Source organism: Aptenodytes forsteri, unplaced genomic scaffold (assembly GCF_000699145.1).
Source record: "Aptenodytes forsteri isolate BGI_AS27 unplaced genomic scaffold, ASM69914v1 Scaffold353, whole genome shotgun sequence".
NCBI classification, from domain to species: domain Eukaryota; kingdom Metazoa; phylum Chordata; class Aves; order Sphenisciformes; family Spheniscidae; genus Aptenodytes; species Aptenodytes forsteri.
The window spans coordinates 720,405-738,442 of NW_008794953.1; the positions used below are offsets into that span (position 1 = coordinate 720,405).

General features: G+C 42.0%; 1 protein-coding gene across 5 annotated transcripts in view; it reads left to right on the forward strand.

Annotated features, from left to right (window-relative positions):
- Positions 1–598: 598 nt before the first annotated feature.
- The window catches only part of ZMIZ1 (zinc finger MIZ-type containing 1), a 318,248-nt gene continuing 300,808 nt past the window's right edge, over positions 599–18,038 (forward strand). For all 5 annotated transcript variants that reach the window (XM_009275432.2, XM_009275436.2, XM_009275435.2 and 2 more), the window contains exon 1: positions 599–728. The gene's annotated coding sequence lies outside the window, so the exon portion shown is untranslated. The remainder of the gene's footprint in view (positions 729–18,038) is intronic.

The following is an 18,038-nucleotide window of genomic DNA, read 5'->3' on the forward strand; positions in this document are numbered from 1 at the left end:
GAAAGATTCAATATAGCTGGAATAGGTTGTCTTAAGAAAATAGATTGTCTTAAGAAAAAGAGTAGTTGTCTTAAAAAGAAATAGAAGTTATGATTAGTTGCATGTACTTCATAATTCTAGGTATGATCCTTGCAGGGAAGAGTACACAAGCACTTGAATGTCACTATATACCTGTATGTTCAGTATGCATGTTGTAATTTGCCTTTTGCCAACTAGTTTGATAGTAAATGTGGCTCATTTGAATTTTTACCGAAGTGGGTGTGAGCTTGGCTGAAGCATGTTTACTTAATAGAGTGAGTGCTCAAGAATATTTTTAAATTGGAGTTTATCCCATTCTAGTGTGGAACTTCATGCCGTTCTGACATGACTCCATCTTAGTTTTTCTTAGCAGAGGGTGACTTGACCTTCACATTCCATATTTTGATAAGGTGATGATAGAAGGAGAAAATAAAGGACAGGTCAGGTTGGTATTTTGGAACTGGAGAAGGAGACGCACAACTTCCAAGGAGGAGTTGTAATCTGTAGCCTCTTCAAAAAGCATGAAAGCTAACATTTACTTGTTTCTTTTTTCTTCTTTTTTTCCACCCCTTAGGAAATACTGTTGTGCTGAGGAAGAAAACGGCTCCCTGCTCCTTCTTTTTTTTTTTTCTTTTTTTTCCCTCTCCTTTCTTCTTGCCTGAATTAGAAGCTCCAGGAATGCGCTAATTGGCGGCGGCCTCTTCAGAAAGGTAAGAGGTAATTGTTATCTGCTTTTTGAGGTGTCTTGCCTGCTCAGCTCCTTCTGGAAATGAGGGTGATTTTAGAAGAAGCTTGTCTACTTAGAGTTTAGACAAGTCTTCTGGTTAGTGTGGATTGCCCTTCTAACAGTGTGACGCAAACAGAAGCTTCGTGTGCTTCTCACTCTACTTCTATGTGCAGGATACAGTCCCTTGGGAAAAACTAGAAGACAAGATACATTTTAAATGCTTGCAGAGAAAAAATTATGTAACTGTTACATTGCAGACTGATGAACTAAATCTTTGTCTGAATATCAGCTTAGATGAACAGACATTGAGTTAGGTCTGGAGAAGCCAAGTGGAAGAATTGTATGATAATAATAAAAGAAGCACTTTTTGAGACACATGTACATCTAATCAGATAAATACAGATTTTTGGTTGTTTAGTTGTGTTGTTTTGTGTTGGATGTTTTTTGTTTTGTGGGTTTTTTTTTGTTTTCGGTTGTTTAGTTGTGTTGTTTTGTGTTGGGTGTTTTTTGTTTTGTGGGTTTTTTTTTGTTTTTTAATTAAAAACCTGATTGTCTTCTCTGGGGTCCTTCATAGTTTCATGGCTGGTTGTACCACTGGCAGATAAGATAGGAACCAGCTGGAACCCCAGCTCTAGCTCTGAATGGTGTGTTTTGTGAAGAGTTGGAAACAGATAGCAATTCCTTATCTCTCCAGACTTTTTTTTAGTTTTGGGCAGAAGTGCAAAATGTGGTGGGTGAGAGTTCAAATGTAGTGCCTTTTTTGTAATACTTCTAAGCAATTAAATTTTGTAGTTATCTCCTGATAACTACATGTGATCCACCTGTAATCCATGTCTGTCTTTCCACTTCAAGACATTCAATTTATGTGTCAGGATATATAAAGTACAAAAAATTAGTGCTGTGATTCATAGAGCATCCTGAGCTGCATGAGTAGACTCAAGTCATTTGCTAGACAAATTGCATATGTATTTTAGTACCAAAACTCAGTGTTTAGATTTGTATTTGCTTAGGAACTGGCTGCAGTGCTTTGAGATGTCATTTCCCATTCCATCTTTGTGATAAACGTTAATGCTCCTTGTAGTGGAGGCAATATCTCCTGTCTAGACCTCAGCCATTCCAGTTCACAGTTGATGTCTTAACTTAAACCAGCTCTGAGAACGGGTTTATGCTAACTTGCTAGGCTCTCATTTGGGGAGGCCAATGCGTGATACAAATTTTTCTGCCAGATTTGCTCTGTGGTGCTAACCTTTGTGAAGGGTTTGGGAAGGCAGTGCGATGCAATAATGTCTTAAATTGCCCCAGTGAGATTTGTCAGAGTTCGTTTGTCAGACCCCTCAGACTGACTAAGTACGCTAACTTATCAAGGATAAGCTGCAGACAGGTAATGTGCCTTGGGATGTTCCCCATCTCATTCTTGATGGCGCAGAGGCAAGCTAAGTCTACCAGCTGCCTGGCTACCTTCTGCAATAAAGCTAATGACCTAATGGGCAAATGTTTCTTGGAGACCTTCAGCTGAAGCAGAGACGAGGAGAAACATAAAGACCAGCTAAAGGGTTCTCAAGGAGTTTGCAATTTCCCCAGGGCTCCTTCTATGTAATTATCTGTCTATCGCTTTGTCTCCTATCTTTTAATGGAGGAGGAGTGTCAGACTCCAGGCCGCTAATCTTTGTTACTGTGGAAAGGCTGGTTACGCTCTTCTTGCACTTCAGAAATGGCAGTCGCTGGTCCCCAGCTGGTTCCCTGAATCTAACTTAAAAATGGATGATAGCTTTTCTCCTTGGTGCCAGACTAAATAATGCAGCTGCCTGTGCTGTTGCAGGCAGGCATTGCCTCTGCCACTGATGCTGCAGCATGCTGAGAGGAGGAGCCCGCAGAAGCTGCCTTGTGGCCTCTGAACCTGTTTTCTCCCAGACAAGTGAAGGCTCTGTAAAATTCCTTTGAAACACAGACTTTTGGGGCACACTGAGATGTGGGAGGCTTGGCTGAGCTGCAGGTGTGGAGGAAAGCCGCTATTAAGATTCGTAGCTCCAGCTGAGTTTTTGTACAGTTTCTGAATGCCTTCAAACTCCCTGGGTTGGGGGCTGAGGGAAGCACAAGCCTTGCAAGCTGTTTTGCAGGATCGTGGGCATCAGTTGTTGTTATTGCCTCCCTCCGAGCACGCGTCTTACGCAGTGATGTGCAGCGGAGACAAGTGCCTCTGCTCAATTCGTAGGGTCAACTGAGAGGCTGTGCACAGCCCGCTGCCATTTCTCTCTGGCTGGATGCATCTGTCTGTCCCTCGTGCACGGCACTGGAAATTTGGAGGGGATTCCCTGCCTGCTGCTGCCCTCCTCCTTCCCCTGCATCTGCTTCCCGAGTTGCAACATGTCAGATGGATCGTCCCTCCGAAACCGTGGTTTGGGAACGGCTCCAGCACAAACACCTTGTCTCCGTGCGCTCCTTTCCGTCCTTGCGAGGAGAGGGAAACTGTCCCTGTGTTGGACAGGGTCCCTTTCCAGCTGCTGCAGCGACTTGCGTGCCCAGGAAATGCATGTTGCTAAACTCCTTTATGGTACCTTTGTAAAACATGCTTTAACTGTCTGCAAATGTATGGTATTTAAGCAGCAGAGTCTGTATTATCAAATGCAGTCATGCAGACTGTATTCCTCCGGGTGAAAAGCTCTGGGAGGAGAGACTGGATGTGATAGTGAAATTTGAGAACCAAAGCAAAAGGAGATTCTTGCCCATGTGTTGGACTAGAGCAGGTTCAGGAAAGGTGGAGGACGGGGAAGGATATACCCCTTCCCTGATTGGAAATGTTGAAGGGGGATAGAAAGGAGGGGAGAGGTAGGGCAGGGACAAGGCAACAAAAGATCAGGCTGGCTAGTGGCCCACAGTTTGCTGTGTTTTGTTTGCTGCCTTTAATGCTATGCTTTCCTCCCCCATTTCCTCTAACTACATTTGGGCAAAGATAACTTTCAATTTTTTTTGTTCATTGAAAAAGCAACCTTACCTCTGTTCGGATTGTTTCAGAAGTTGTGTTTCTTATCGGTGCATCTAGAATGATGATTTTGCACTGACTTTTGAAAGAACTTTTATTTCCCTCATTATTTCCCCCTGTGTTCCTGTCTCTCATTTGTATCAACCTGAACCATCTCCAAAGGAAAGGTGATACTGCTGCTAGCTAACATTTCAGGTGGGTGACCCTGCGTATGTTAAGCAGCATGCCTGTAATAACTTAACTTGTCAGTGGGAAGCTTACCCTGTTTGTATTTCTCTTCTCATATATAAATCAAGTTCATAGCTCTTGAGCCTTTGTAGTGTTTCAACAAAGTGTTTGTTTCAAGTCTTGGATTTTTTTTTTTTCTTCCCCCCCAAATCCTTTGAGATAAGTTTGGGGTTAGGATTTTTCATTCAGTGACTGTATTCGGTAAAATGAAGTGTCTGTCAAAGCTATATTGCACAGTATGAGAGGATGACAGGTTCTTCCAGAGTCCTCACTTTGCACAGCCTTAACCATCTCCCAGTTTAAATCAGGACTTTACCACTGCTTAAGGCCTTTAAGTAAAATCCTTTGTTTGGGGTTAGGATTTTTCATTCAGTGACTGTATTCGGTAAAATGAAGTGTCTGTCAAAGCTATATTGCACAGTATGAGAGGATGACAGGTTCTTCCAGAGTCCTCACTTTGCACAGCCTTAACCATCTCCCAGTTTAAATCAGGACTTTACCACTGCTTAAGGCCTTTAAGTACTTAATTAACTTTATGTTAACAACGAGCCTGTGCTCTCTTGTTTTTTAATGAAACCTTTGATATTTTTCTGATTTTCATTTCATGAAGGTTACAGGTTTTAATTTTTTGTTCTGATACGGAGAAGATTTAAATCTCAAAAATTTTATTGGAGAAGAAAAACAATTTCCATGCCAGCAGTGCGTTTTTCGGGTCATTTTTATGTTTAGACTCTGTAGAATCTCATTACTATGTAGTGTGTGTGTGTGTGAAATCAGAAAGCTGGATTGGATGCTTATTTTGTACCTCCAAAAAGATTGTTTTAAACATCTTTGGTTTTAAACGCACAGGAAGCGGGGAGTTCAGAGCTGAAATTCACTTGTTCTTAAATCACTTCTTTTGCATACAAGGTCTAAGAAATGCTAAGAAGCTGAGTAAAAATCTGGCATATCTAGGCACAAGAAGCTAGGTTAAAATGGTAGTAAGAGAGTTTTCTTATCCTTTCAGTTGTCTGGGTCAGCCCTTTTCTGAGGGCAGACTTCACAGGTCCCACAAAGATAAGTGAATAGGGTTGCGGGGAGAGGTGGTGGAAAGACTGCAAGGGGTTGCCTCAGGGCATCTCTATCTGTATGGAGGGCTTGAAGGCATTGTCTTTCCCATGTAGTGTAGCTATGGCAATGACCATTTGTTGTCGTTGGTTAAAACCCTTCAGTTCTTTTGGATGCTTATTTTGTACCTCCAAAAAGATTGTTTTAAACATCTTTGGTTTTAAACGCACAGGAAGCGGGGAGTTCAGAGCTGAAATTCACTTGTTCTTAAATCACTTCTTTTGCATACAAGGTCTAAGAAATGCTAAGAAGCTGAGTAAAAATCTGGCATATCTAGGCACAAGAAGCTAGGTTAAAATGGTAGTAAGAGAGTTTTCTTATCCTTTCAGTTGTCTGGGTCAGCCCTTTTCTGAGGGCAGACTTCACAGGTCCCACAAAGTGAATAAGTGAATAGGGTTGCGGGGAGAGGTGGTGAAAAGACTGCAAGGGGTTGCCTCAGGGCATCTCTATCTGTATGGAGGGCTTGAAGGCATTGTCTTTCCCATGTAGTGTAGCTATGGCAATGACCATTTGTTGTCGTTGGTTAAAACCCTTCAGTTCTTTAGTGTTAGCAGAGCTAGCTCTGGGTCGTTTGGCTTTCCTCCAGTTTCAGCAGTTATGGTCTGCCTGCCTCAGTTGTCCTTAATGCAGTGGAGTTTTTGGTACTCCTCACGGTCGTCGTGTTGGAGGTGTACAGACCTACTTCTGAATATAAAACTGAGTTTGTTTATTTGGGAGTAAGTCCTACGTGGAGTAGCGTGTTCCCTTGTGCTGGGGCCTCCGCTCCTGCCCCGCTGCACCATCGTGACAAACTGCAGCTCCATTGTTGCTCGACTCCTCTTTGCATCCGCTCCCAGGGGTTGAAGGGATGCTTCCGGAGGCTAGATGTCTGCCTGCCATCACCCCTGGTGTGTAAGTAATTGCCCTGAGCACTGAGGTGGCTTCTTATGCTCTCTGGAGCTTTGCAGGCCTGCTAGGAGGAGCTCTGGCTTGAGGGACTTGCAGTGGCTGCTGCAGAGCGGTGGGAGTGTAAATCGACAGTCTGCAGGAAGGAGTTTTTGGAAAGAGCCTGTGGTGCTAATGCATAATTAGTGGCTGAGAGGAACAAAGTGTAACGCATGGGTATTAGTGTAGGTGGCAGGTTTTGGTATTTTGCTTTTGCTTGTATTGCCTGTTAGTCCCTCAAAGAAAGCTGGAAGGCCCAAATCAGATTTGAATGTTGTTGTTGAAGTTAGCAATGGAAAAAGACCTGGTTTGTTGCCTGATTTCCTTACAAGCGATGACTGTTCCCTTCTGCTAGGGAACAACCCATCTGGGTGCATACTGCTCCATCCATCCTTCAGCTATGCAAAGGTGCGTGTGAATTCTTTATATATTTCAATAATTTGCCTGTTCAAAAAAAACAAAACCAAACCAAAAACAAACCCAAAAAACAAACCAGCAGAATTTTGCTTCCCTAAAGCAAGTATTTAAAAGTATGAACCGAAATCATGAATTGATGTTTCCAAACCATGTTTCCCAGTTTTGTTTGGCTCTTTTCTACTGTGTCTGGTATACGCATGGTTAAGGTCTAGAAAATGTGGTGCTGCCTGGGGTGTTGGGAGGACCGGGTGCTACTTACAGCTCAGGTGGTAGTGCCAGGATGGTTCATCCTGCTTTATCCCTTTTGGGCTTACCCCATGGGAAGACTCCTGTTCAATCAGCCCAAGCATTGTAGTAGAGAGCTGTGCTAACATCTTGTCATCTGCAAGACAGAACATATTTGATCCTGCAGGAAGCCTTGTGTTACAAAGCAATTTTGTCTAGAAAATTCTGTGCAGATTTGAACTGGCTGGGTAGATTTATACTGGGAAGTGCTTTGTAACATGTGGTCTGGAACATTTTTGATCCAGTGCTGATGGTCTTAAAAGCCAGATGAAGTGCATCAGTGACTCATGACCACTTACTGCCCTGCTGTGTGATGTAAACCAGATCTTCCTTTGGTGCCTTCCCACATACAGCCTTGTCTGGCTGGACCGCGAATTTCAGGCTTGCACTTATACTCAACGGTTCATAACACGCTCCTCTCTTGAGAGAGACCTCTTGAATTGCTTGTAACATAAATACAAAGTTTCCAGTTGCTTTGGTAATATTCTACCTATGGTTTACCCTGATTGAACAGGAATTTAGACCTAAATGTTAGGGTGACCCAGGAACTTTTATTTCCACTTCCCCTCAACTTCTTCTTCCCTGCTCCTCCCTCAAACTATGAATTTGTTACAATTTTAGGCCTAATGATCTTTCTGTCCTCTCTGTGGGCATTGTTGCAAAAGAATGGATGCTTAACTTGACAAGGAAGGTAAAGGAAGAAAAAGGGAAGGTGGCTGTGGTTTTGGGTTTTTTGTGTTTTTTGTTGGTGGTGTTTTTTTTTTTTACTTCCCAAAGGTGTTTGGGTATTTGTGACCTTCATAAAGTCAGTTGAATAGAGATGAAAATTTGGTATATGAAGGGAAGAAGCACTGTTTGCCAGCAAAATGAGCAGCTATGATATATTTCAATCTTCAGATGCTTGGCTAAAGGATGGTAACATAAGTTTTTTGCTGCTAGAAATTGAGATTTTGGCGGTAATATGCAACTGTGAAATCTGTAGGCATATACTGTAGCAGAAGCTGTCTTTATTCATATACAGCACATGGTATTTGGCTTGGGAGAAAGTTCTTTGCTCTCTAAGAAAGTCGGGGTTTTGATGGAACTGACTGCTGTTTGTGCTTCATATTTAAAATTATTTTATTCTGGAGAGGCAAATGAGTTGTATGTATTAATGGTACTGTTGTTTTTCCCCTGTTCCCAGCAACCCAGTGTATTTCCCTGGCTTGCTCTTCTTTCCATGCTGTTTATTTCCAAGCTTGTGATTGTAATTACAGTGAGAAGTAGATGATACCCATCTGTATATTCCAGCAGGGAAATTGAGCCTTGGATGAGTTTTGGACTGTGGGACCTCTTCTTCCTCACCTCTCTCTATAAAAGCGTTTGTAGTATGCTCGAAGGGTACTGGGGGTGTCAATCGAAATGGCCTAATAAGACGCTGGTGGTATAGGGAGAATGGAGAATAAAAGGAAAAGGATGGAAGTGGTGGTTCACCAGTGTCACGTTAATAGAATCCTCAAATCAAGTGCTCATTCATTTTAACCAGAGGTTAATTAATCAGAGTGAGTAGATAAAATGATAAGCTGCTTTTAATGAAGTGAAGCAGCTTTATTAGCAGTAAGCAAAATGCAAAATATTTGGTCTCTGGCACATGTGGTTTTCATGGGGACTGTGGTTTGCCACCAGCTTTGGTGGTGGCAAAGCCACCGGCTTTCTTGCTGCGCTCTGCAGGCTGTGCTCTCTGTGTGTTTCAGCATGTGGCCGGTTCAGAATGCAGGAGATGGAATCAAATCAGAAGCAGGTATAACATTTTAAAAACAGAAGAAGAAATGTTCCTTACAGATCTTTCTCTGTGACAGAGACTAGCATTTGCCAACTTTCATGCTTTGGATGCTATTATTTTTCTTTGGAGATAGCAGGCTTTAATGCATACACAGCAAGCAAGCAAACAAAAACCCTGTGTGGATTTACAAGAGGGTGACGCTGTTTGAAAGGCAGCAATATGATACTGCCTGGTAACGGCTAACATAGCCTGAAACTAATCAGTAGTTATCTTCCAATTTGCAATTTAGGAACAGAAGTGCACCAGGGAGGTGCTACTTGTGTATATGTTTAGGTGGAGGGCCAAAGCCAGCATGTCACTAGCTATTAAACTGAAGCAGACTTCGTTACTCTTGTTCAAATGATCTTCTGCCCTCAGCAGTGTGTCTGTGCCGCTGTGGTGTTCCCCAGTGTCTCTCTTGAAAAGCTGTAGAAGCCATCAGATGTGCTACGATGTGCATGGCAATGCAGGGCTGTAATAGGAAATACCTAAAAAGTCCTAGAGTAAGTGAATGACAAAAAGAATGCACATGTATAAAGAAGGAAGCTTTGTGGAGCAATGAAATCATTTACTCTGGGCTAAATGAAATTAGTGTAAATGTCCATATTTAGGCTTGAAATTAACTTCACTTATGACTATGTGTAAAGAGCCTTTTTGAAGTAAACTCAAATTAGCAATTTGTTCATAAAAGTCACCTCACAGCAAACTCCTTACAAACGAGTGATGCGGTAAGGTTACTGTAGTTCTGTGAAGTGGAGAAGTTGAGCTGGTAGATAACGGGATTTGAGAATAGGATGCTGGCAAGTAAATTGTCTTCCCCCCACCAGCCTTTCCTTAAAAGACTGCGCTTCCCACCGCCATTCAAGTGTAAATCCCTTTGCAACAAAGGGGAGGCTGGCAGCTCCGCCGGTTCAAGAGTATAAGTGATCTCGCATGCTTCAGTTGAAAGGTTGAATCCCTGAAACGGAGAATGCTGCTATAGAGGGAAACTCTCAAAAGGCTGGTGAGAATGGCAGGGGGAAAAGCTGTTGAGATCCTTGAAAGCGCACTGGCAATTTTTGTCTTTACTACAAAACGACCTAGAGACAAGCTTGACAAAAAGAAAGCTGCTGTTCAGGTGAGGTTGCAATCACCAGCTCTAGGAGTTGGATTTTACTTGCTGTCCCCCTTAGGAACACAGCATGCGGCTCTACTTGCCAGCACTGTATGTGGTGCCAATATTTTGTCTACAGTATGCATTGAGTCCCTCTTAGTTTTCCTGTTTGGATTTCTCTTTCTAACAACTTCGTGTTGCGAGTCTCAAAGCTTCAGAAGTGTAACTTCTGGGTATGCAAAATAGAGTACAAAATCTTGGACCTTGTCTGTACACTGAAAGGATGAGGTTAATCTAGCACCTTCTAAAAATCCTGTAAATATTTGACTGGCTACTTGGCAACACAGCTGAACTGGTTGAGTTAATGCTTAATGTGAGAGCGGTCCTGAAGTGCGTGACTTAGGTGATGGGCTGAGGGTCACCGTGTGAGCAGTAGTTCCCTGTGAAGACATCTGTGCTCCCTGCTCCTCGTCCTCCAGGGCGGCTAGCCCCCCAGATCTGCAGGCAGGAGGAGGTGTGAGATAGCTGTGTCCACTCCAGGCAGAGTCAGTCGGGTGTCTTCAGGTGGCAGTGAAATTGGTTTGGACTGTCCTGCCTGACTTTCTGTGCCCTGATGCTTTCGCTGGTCTAGCAACAGCGTGGTAGTCTCTGACTTTCAAGTGAGGGTGAGCATCTGAGATTCTAATCTGAGGCTCTCTACAACTACATCTGGGTTTTGGAAGAAGGTTTTTATGCGTATATAAAAATGCCACCAGTAGGCAGTTGTTAGTAACTGATCACTGGGGAGGAGCAGCCTAGAGATCAGTGACAAATCTGGACCTGAGCATGTTAGAAATGTAAGAAATTGTAGGTTCTGATACCTGTCGTACCTTGAAAATTTAAAAATAGCCCCTTGTATTGTATCTCTGCAGTGTTCCGAATGAAATGCTTTCTAGTGTTGGAAACTTAGCACAAAGATTACATGGGAAGATGTTTGCAGCTTTATGAACAAGTTGAATGAAAATCTCCTTTGTTTTATGTGAACTAATCAGTGCAAGACAGCTTTTGCTTTTCTGATGTAAAGATTGCTCATTCATAACCTTGTACCACCTCCGTCCTTCCAAGTGGCAAGAGCCTTAAGTGTCAGTGCAGATGGGAAAAGGTCCTTTCAGATAACCTCAGTATCATAACAGAGGCGAAGCATCATTTAAAAATAAGTACTTTTTTTAACTAGCTACTGATTGTTCAGGTGTAATGACTGTACCATGTAATACTTGCACTCAGTACTGCTGTTGGTTGAGGATCCCAGCAATCTATTAGTCTGACTTAGAGACAAGCATAGCATAATCCAGTAATTGCATCAAGAAGTAGCACTGCCCCACCTACTGCTCCATGAGATGGAAATGAGCAAAACTTTGATTATTGAAAAATTAACTTGTTACATGGCATTAAAAAACTACAGCCCTTTCTGTAGCTGTGGGGTTTTTTAACTATTGTTTAAAAAAATATCCATTTGTTAATTTCTGGCAATAGTTTAGTAGGGACTATACTTGAAGCATTTACCCAATCTAGACAGCTACGGAGGCTTTAAAAATACCCACAGCCGATTTCTAGAGGAGCTGCTTGCCAGTATTGGCATTGGTAAATTCAGAAAGGAAGAAAAAACCTCATAGATGAAGGAACAAAGCATGTAGCTGTCTCCAGAGCAAATGCAGCGGTTGATTAATGTGTCTGAATGGTGTAATTGAGAGTGGTGGTATCTAGTCATGTGTCATTGTGCTGTTTTTTGGTGACTGCTCGAATTTTTTTTGGCTCTTGGGGGTTCCCTGAGTGTCTCACTCTAGGCCTGGCATAGAACACTGTTTGCGTTTGTGGTTAGGACTCAAATTTAAGTTGTTTGATACAGTCTTACATAAGTCCCCAAATTCTCGGTTGGAAAGAAGTGAAAATAGTTACATATGGTGCTTGCAGAATCCAGTTTTGACACCCCCCACCCCCCCCCCCCCCAGCATAAGGAATCTGAAAAAGAATATTTCCTTTCAGACATCATTGGTCCCCATACACTTAGTGCACCTTAATTAACTGTAGCTACTTTATATCTCATGTCAATAACTTGGTAGCAAGTATCTTTTAATTATTTGTGAAATTACTTTAATTTGAATTAGTGTGACACCTGCCTAATAACAGATTTCCAGGAAGTCTTTGCATATGGTTAGTATTTCAGATATAAACTCAAAACTAAACAAGTGCTACTGGAATAGTAGTGATGATGTGCAGCTGAATTTGGTGGTTCATCTTGATTTTTTGAAACCATTCCTCGCAGACAATGTGTATGGTTTTGGTTGGGTTTTTTTATGTGCTGAGAAGTTGCTTTATAGACCCATTTATAGAGAGTCTGGTAGTCTCTGTCATCTTGTCAATAGACAAAAAAAGTGTTTTTGTGGCAGATACTTTCTGATTCCTGAAGATCAATTTTGAAAATAAAATATTACTGTATTTGTTTTTTGAAACCATTCCTCACAGACAATGTGTATGGTTTTGGTTGGGTTTTTTTATGTGCTGAGAAGTTGCTTTATAGACCCATTTATAGAGAGTCTGGTAGTCTCTGTCATCTTGTCAATAGACAAAAAAAGTGTTTTTGTGGCAGATACTTTCTGATTCCTGAAGATCAATTTTGAAAATAAAATATTACTGTATTTTGTCTCACTTGACAAAAGTGTCTCAGGAGAAAATGAGTGTTCAAGAAGGCACTTGTGCTGGAAAAAGTCTGCTCCACCTCGCATCCTAGTAAGGAGGTTTGCCTTCAAACTAGGGACTCCGTAGGGAAGGGTTCGGTACATTTGAATCCCATGCTCTTAATCCAAACAAGCCATAACGGAAGACACTGCAGATGGTGAGGTTTGAGAAAATGGCGTTTTGCCCTGATGCTATGTGACCTGTGATCAGAGCACCTCAAATGTAATTCCTACACCACCTTCTTATAAGATCTGCTTGTGGGCAGACACCTTTGTGGGCACTGAGCACAGCCCCAGCTGGCAGGTGTTAGTTTAGGTCCTTCTATAGCAGGACACAGTGCTGGAAAAGAGTATCATTCTTTACAACCTATTATCAGATGGGGAATTGAGATCCAGGTTCTTCTGAAGGACCGCGGCTTTTCATGAGCTCAGCCTAGATTCAAGCAAAGTCTAGCATTTGCTTCCTGAAGATGCCATTGTAAAATGAAAGAGTCTATTGGGCCACTACAAATGTCAACCCTATATTTCTAGCTGAACACGTGGATGCACAGAAAAGCAAAGTTATTTCCCTGCAGTCCCCTGGCAAGTAAATGACATAGCTGGGAATAGAACAGAGATTTCCTGATGTCCATTCCCCTCTTATAATTACCAAACAGTGCTTGCTTCTTCATTGTAAACATGAATCAAGCCAAATGGCATGCACAATTAGCTTTTTTTTTTCCCCCAGCAAAGCTGAAGGGGGAAGAGGGAAGGAGGAGGGGACCAGAGCAATGAAGGGGGGGGGGAGGGAAGTCATTCAGGGACAACTGTACCTGCTGGGGGCACAATTTAATAACCACGCTGAGTGGAAGGAGCAGCCTGTGCTGCAGATGCATTGTTATCTGCAGAGTCCCCGATCTGGGAGAGTGCTGCAAAAGGTTTAATGCAAATCCGAGACCTCTGCCATTGTGTGAGACAGATTAGGGCTCATTTGCATTCTTTCTCCTATAATAATTACCTAGCAAGGAGTGCCTGTTACCATTAGCTTCATTCTGTTTGCCTGTGATAACGCCATCAGCAATCTCTTCTCTACGGATTATGGACACTGTGAGGAAAGGCAGTGGGCCAAGTAAAAAAAAAAAAAAAAAAAAATCTGTTGGAGGGAGTAGTAGAAAAATGTGAATGCTGAAAAATTAAAATGCAGATAATTGTAGTAATGACCATTAAATACAGCTGGAGAAATACTGCGAGCTGAAGAGTAAAAGTCAGTATTAATCCATAATATTGATGAGGTGTATGGTTTCAGATACCGGTTTAGGAAAGCCAGCACAGGATTTTAACTGAGCTTTATCTATGGTGGTTCAGTAGTTTGGTCCTGGTTTTGGAATTGGCTCAAATTGTTCTAAAATTAGCACAATTAGAGATCAGTGTTATCCAGATATAAATGTTAACAGTCTAAAAATGATGCGATGCTTCAGGTAAAATTCAGTAAACTTAGTGCAACTTTGGGTCCTGGAACTCAAGCAAAGCAGTTTCCCTGACTTACAAATAAAGGCAGATACTTGGTTTTTTCTGTGGTTTTTTGTTTGTTTTTTTTAAGATGGGAGGAGTTAAATAGGAGAAAAGGAATGCAACTAAACATGGAAGGCTGAGGATGCTAAAATCAGCTGTTCACTCTGCACACTAATTGCATATAGAAAGAACATGAAATCCTTGTGACCAACAGTTGCTGTTCTTGCCATTTGCTCTCCTTCCCATGGTTTTTGCCCTCTGCGTCCTGCTGAAGAAGCCACTGGGGTTACTCCACGAGAGGCAGAGAGCCCAGAGGTTCCCCGTCCAGCTTTGGTTCCTTGTGGCAGCCCAGTTCTGGCAGCCAGGCCCCTGCCTTGAAGCCCCAGCCTCGAGCCCGCACCGCCGCGGCGGGTTGCAGCTGCTAGGGATAGAGCTGATGACCCATTTCAGGGCCTTGTTGTGTGTGACACAGAGCAAGGTCCTCTTTGGATCCTGCTAGTGCAGGGTAGAGGCGGGGGGGGGGACTCGGTTTGGAGGAGGAAAACGTGCCTGATATTCCACACTGACATCAACATCAGGGAGGGAGCAGCATGGGCCTGGGCAGCCTCCATTTTGGTGCAAATCCCCCCTGCTGGTATTTTTACAGTGAGGTAATTCCATCTTTCACAATGGTGGGGTGGGGAAGCAGGAAGCCAAATCAATGCAACCCTGGCTTTAATTTGCGAACAGCCATCTTAAATGTATTTAAATATATGTAAGCTTATTTCTGATCTGGAACAGGCTGTCAAAATGATGAGTCACATAGTTGTGTGGTTTTGGGTGGTTTTGTTTTTTAAAGTGATTTTTGAGGGCATGCTACCATATTCACCTTGTCATCAACGTGGAAGCAGCAGAATGCCAGGGGTGCTGCCTGAGAAGTCGGTCGCAGCTCTGCGGAGGGAGAGTGGTGTGGGGTTGCAAGGGGTTGTGTCGGTGAGCCGTTGGGCTGTGGTTACTGTGCCTGGCACCATTTCTGGCTGTTAAGGATTTGGGAGGGTACTGTGTTGCCTGTAAAACTTGACACAACTCTGAAGAGTTCAGAGATCCTCACGTGTGTGAGCATACTTAGTATACAACCAAGTTTTCCGGCATTTTTCCCTTGCTGTTGGATTTACATTTTACAAACCAAGGTTCCTTCCCCCCCTCCCCTTTTCTGCATAATGATAGGAATACTTTGTTTCTCAATGAGGAAACAAGGGGTAGTTATTTCTCTGTGAAATCCTAAACAGTTGAAATGCAAAGCTGGGAAGGTCCCTTACATTATACACAGTTATCCTGCCTGTCTTTTCTGGCAGTGGGCTCTGTATAATAAATATGTGTTGAATAATAAAGGAAAACGTTCAAGGATGAGCAAGGTTGACATTTTGTGTGTACTCGGACCTTTCCCAACTAGGGGTGGATTGCAAATGGAGGCGCAGGTCTGCAAGCAAGTAACCAGTCTGGCCTTTTGTGAAATCATGCTTCATTTTTTTGTTTATTTGAGGATTTTCTTTAGCTGTGGTAGCAAGAAGAGAAATTTGGCAACACTTAAAAATGTCAAGATATACAGATAGGGCTAAGCCCTGCCTTCAACGATATCACGAGATGTTTAGTGTTAACCAGAAGCTATATCGCTCTAAATGATTAGAGGGAATGACAGGGAACTGGAAATGTTGACATAGTTCTTAAGTCTGATTTCCCCCCCCTTTTTTGTTTTGCCCAGTGTAATAATGATAAAGATCACAAAGATAACAGGTACACAAACATATAAAGGCAAATGACATTTTAAAAAAAAAAGTTTGAAAGCACACGTTTATTAAAGAAAACAATTCTAAATACAAACTGAAGGATACCAGTATGTTTTATTTAAAAGCAGCAGCTTAAATCTTTTGTTCATCTTCAGACCTTTTTCTAGGAGGAATTAGAAGTTGGTGCATGGCTAGTTTTATATAAATCATTTACAAGTTGTGCCATCATTACATGGAAATAAAACTGCAGTTGATATAATTGGAAAGGTCTGACGTATATAGTGTGTGGAGAAGGACAGCGAAGCTTGGAAAATAATTATTATGTACATCTAAATAAGCTAAAACAGAGCAGCATATTTCACTGTGTGAATAATTGGACATAATAAAAAACTTGACTACTTAAGAGATACTGCAGTATGATATGTGAAGCTGTATGTTTGTATATATACACACACACACAATTTGAAACGTAAAAAATGATGTAAAGATAACATAGCTTCTTACGAGGCTTGTATTATTCCTGCAAATTATTTTTCTCCATATGGCCCTCCTTTAATAATTAGTTTAGTATAGTCACCATATGTATTTTCAATCTTTTATTTTGATTCTGTAGTGATGCAGTCCAAGTAACTTGTATTGTAAGCTGTGTATTTAGCTTTTTTTCTTTCTTTCTTTCTTCCTTCCTTCCTTTAACCCACCATATGTATGGGTATGTTACTGATAGCGAGGCCTCCATAATCTGGGAGCAGTGCACCAGAAATTAGTTTTCAAATCCCCTTCCTTACTTACGGTTGAACTTGGGCTTTGGAGCCCTTTTGTTAAAGATCCCCATAAAGGCACATGAACAGATGTGGTTTTGTTGGAGGAAATGTCACCATATTCAGCTCGCTTCTCCTCTCAAGTGAAGAGATGCCGAAAGCTTTTGCGCTGTGCGAGCTCAGCGGCTCAGGATGAGAACTGCCGTTGCTCATCCTCCCTAACTGGGGGCAGTGGCCAGTCACACCCAGGAGCAAGGAGGCATTCATTTACTCAGGCTACGTGCGCTGAGCTATACAAGCTGGTCCGAGTTGTTTTTCCGTACTGCTGCATTTGAATGTAAATTTAAGCTTACCTTATCGTTTTGGTGAAATGCATGTCATGTCCTCTACCCCTCAACAGAAGTTCAAATACCCATTTGGAGGAAGGCGAACGTTGTTGGGCAGATAAGCCACTGCAGGAAATGGACATCCCAACTTGGGCTACATACTGCCTCTGAGACCAGTCCATTTCCAAAAGAATAATTAAAAAAAAAAAGTAGGGGGCCTTATTTGTGCCATACGCTGCATTAGCAAACAAAAGACCCACAGATTTTCAGTATGTTAAGCTGTCCGTCACACACAAATGAATCAAAGGAACAGTTGTTTATTTGTTGGTATCTTTAGGCTGGCTGTGACTGATCGTCAGGCAATCCTTCCTGTTGTAACAGTATCCAGATGTGAACCACTTTATAGAAAAAGCAAGAGAAGTTACTTTTCTAAATCACCACTAGCAAGGCCACACAGATCTCAGCTGTACTTTTGTGCCTCACCATCTCTCCTTCCTCTCTCTTCAGCCAGTTTAGTAGCATGAGGGTACTAGCTGAAAAACTGGCTTTGTTCACTTTTACCTAACAAAAAGATTTCACAAGCTTTACACAATATGGCATAGTGATATTTTTCCTAAATACTGAAACAAAACATGCACACAGAGAGCATGGATATCCACGAAAGCATACTTAAACATATGCTTACAAAGTAACGTGGATACCTAAACTTAAATAAGCATAACCATACACCCACACAACTTACAAGACTAGACTTATTTTCAGCTGCCTTATTATCAAATTTACAATTTATATAACACAAGTTATGTGAGTTAAAGGAATTTATGAAGCAGAATTCCAGAATTGTTTTAACTCTCCTGTTTCTGCAGACTATTTCCATCTTAGTAACTGCAGCAATAACTCTTTCGGGGCGGGGTGCGTGTGTATAAACATATTTTATGAAAAGGGCTGAAACTTGGAAGCATTGCAGAAAGCTGTGTTTTAACATTTATTGGAAAGCTAATTGCAAAATATCTCTTTTAGACCCAGTCTATTATAACGCTGATAGCAGTAATGTACAAAGCAAATTATGAAGCGAAAACAAAGTATTTGCACACTGTTGTCCAGTGATACCCAAACTAGCACCAAGTGACATCGTCTGGGTACCCAAAGCAGAGCAGCACAGTGTCGTAGGGGCAGGGCTCAGCCCAAGGTAAGCACTTTTCCCGAGTTTAAGAAAAAAAAAAAAAAAGTAGTCAGTTTTCTGGGTGGAGCACCATGCAGCTATACCCAAAGACTGCAAACATTAATCTCTTTATGTGGTTTTGTGAACTTGGGTTTGTTTCTTAATTTGTGTACAGCTCTGCTAGGCAAAAACATGGTGTTGCCGCAGAGAGCATGCACGTGGGCGTACATGTTCTTGGCTC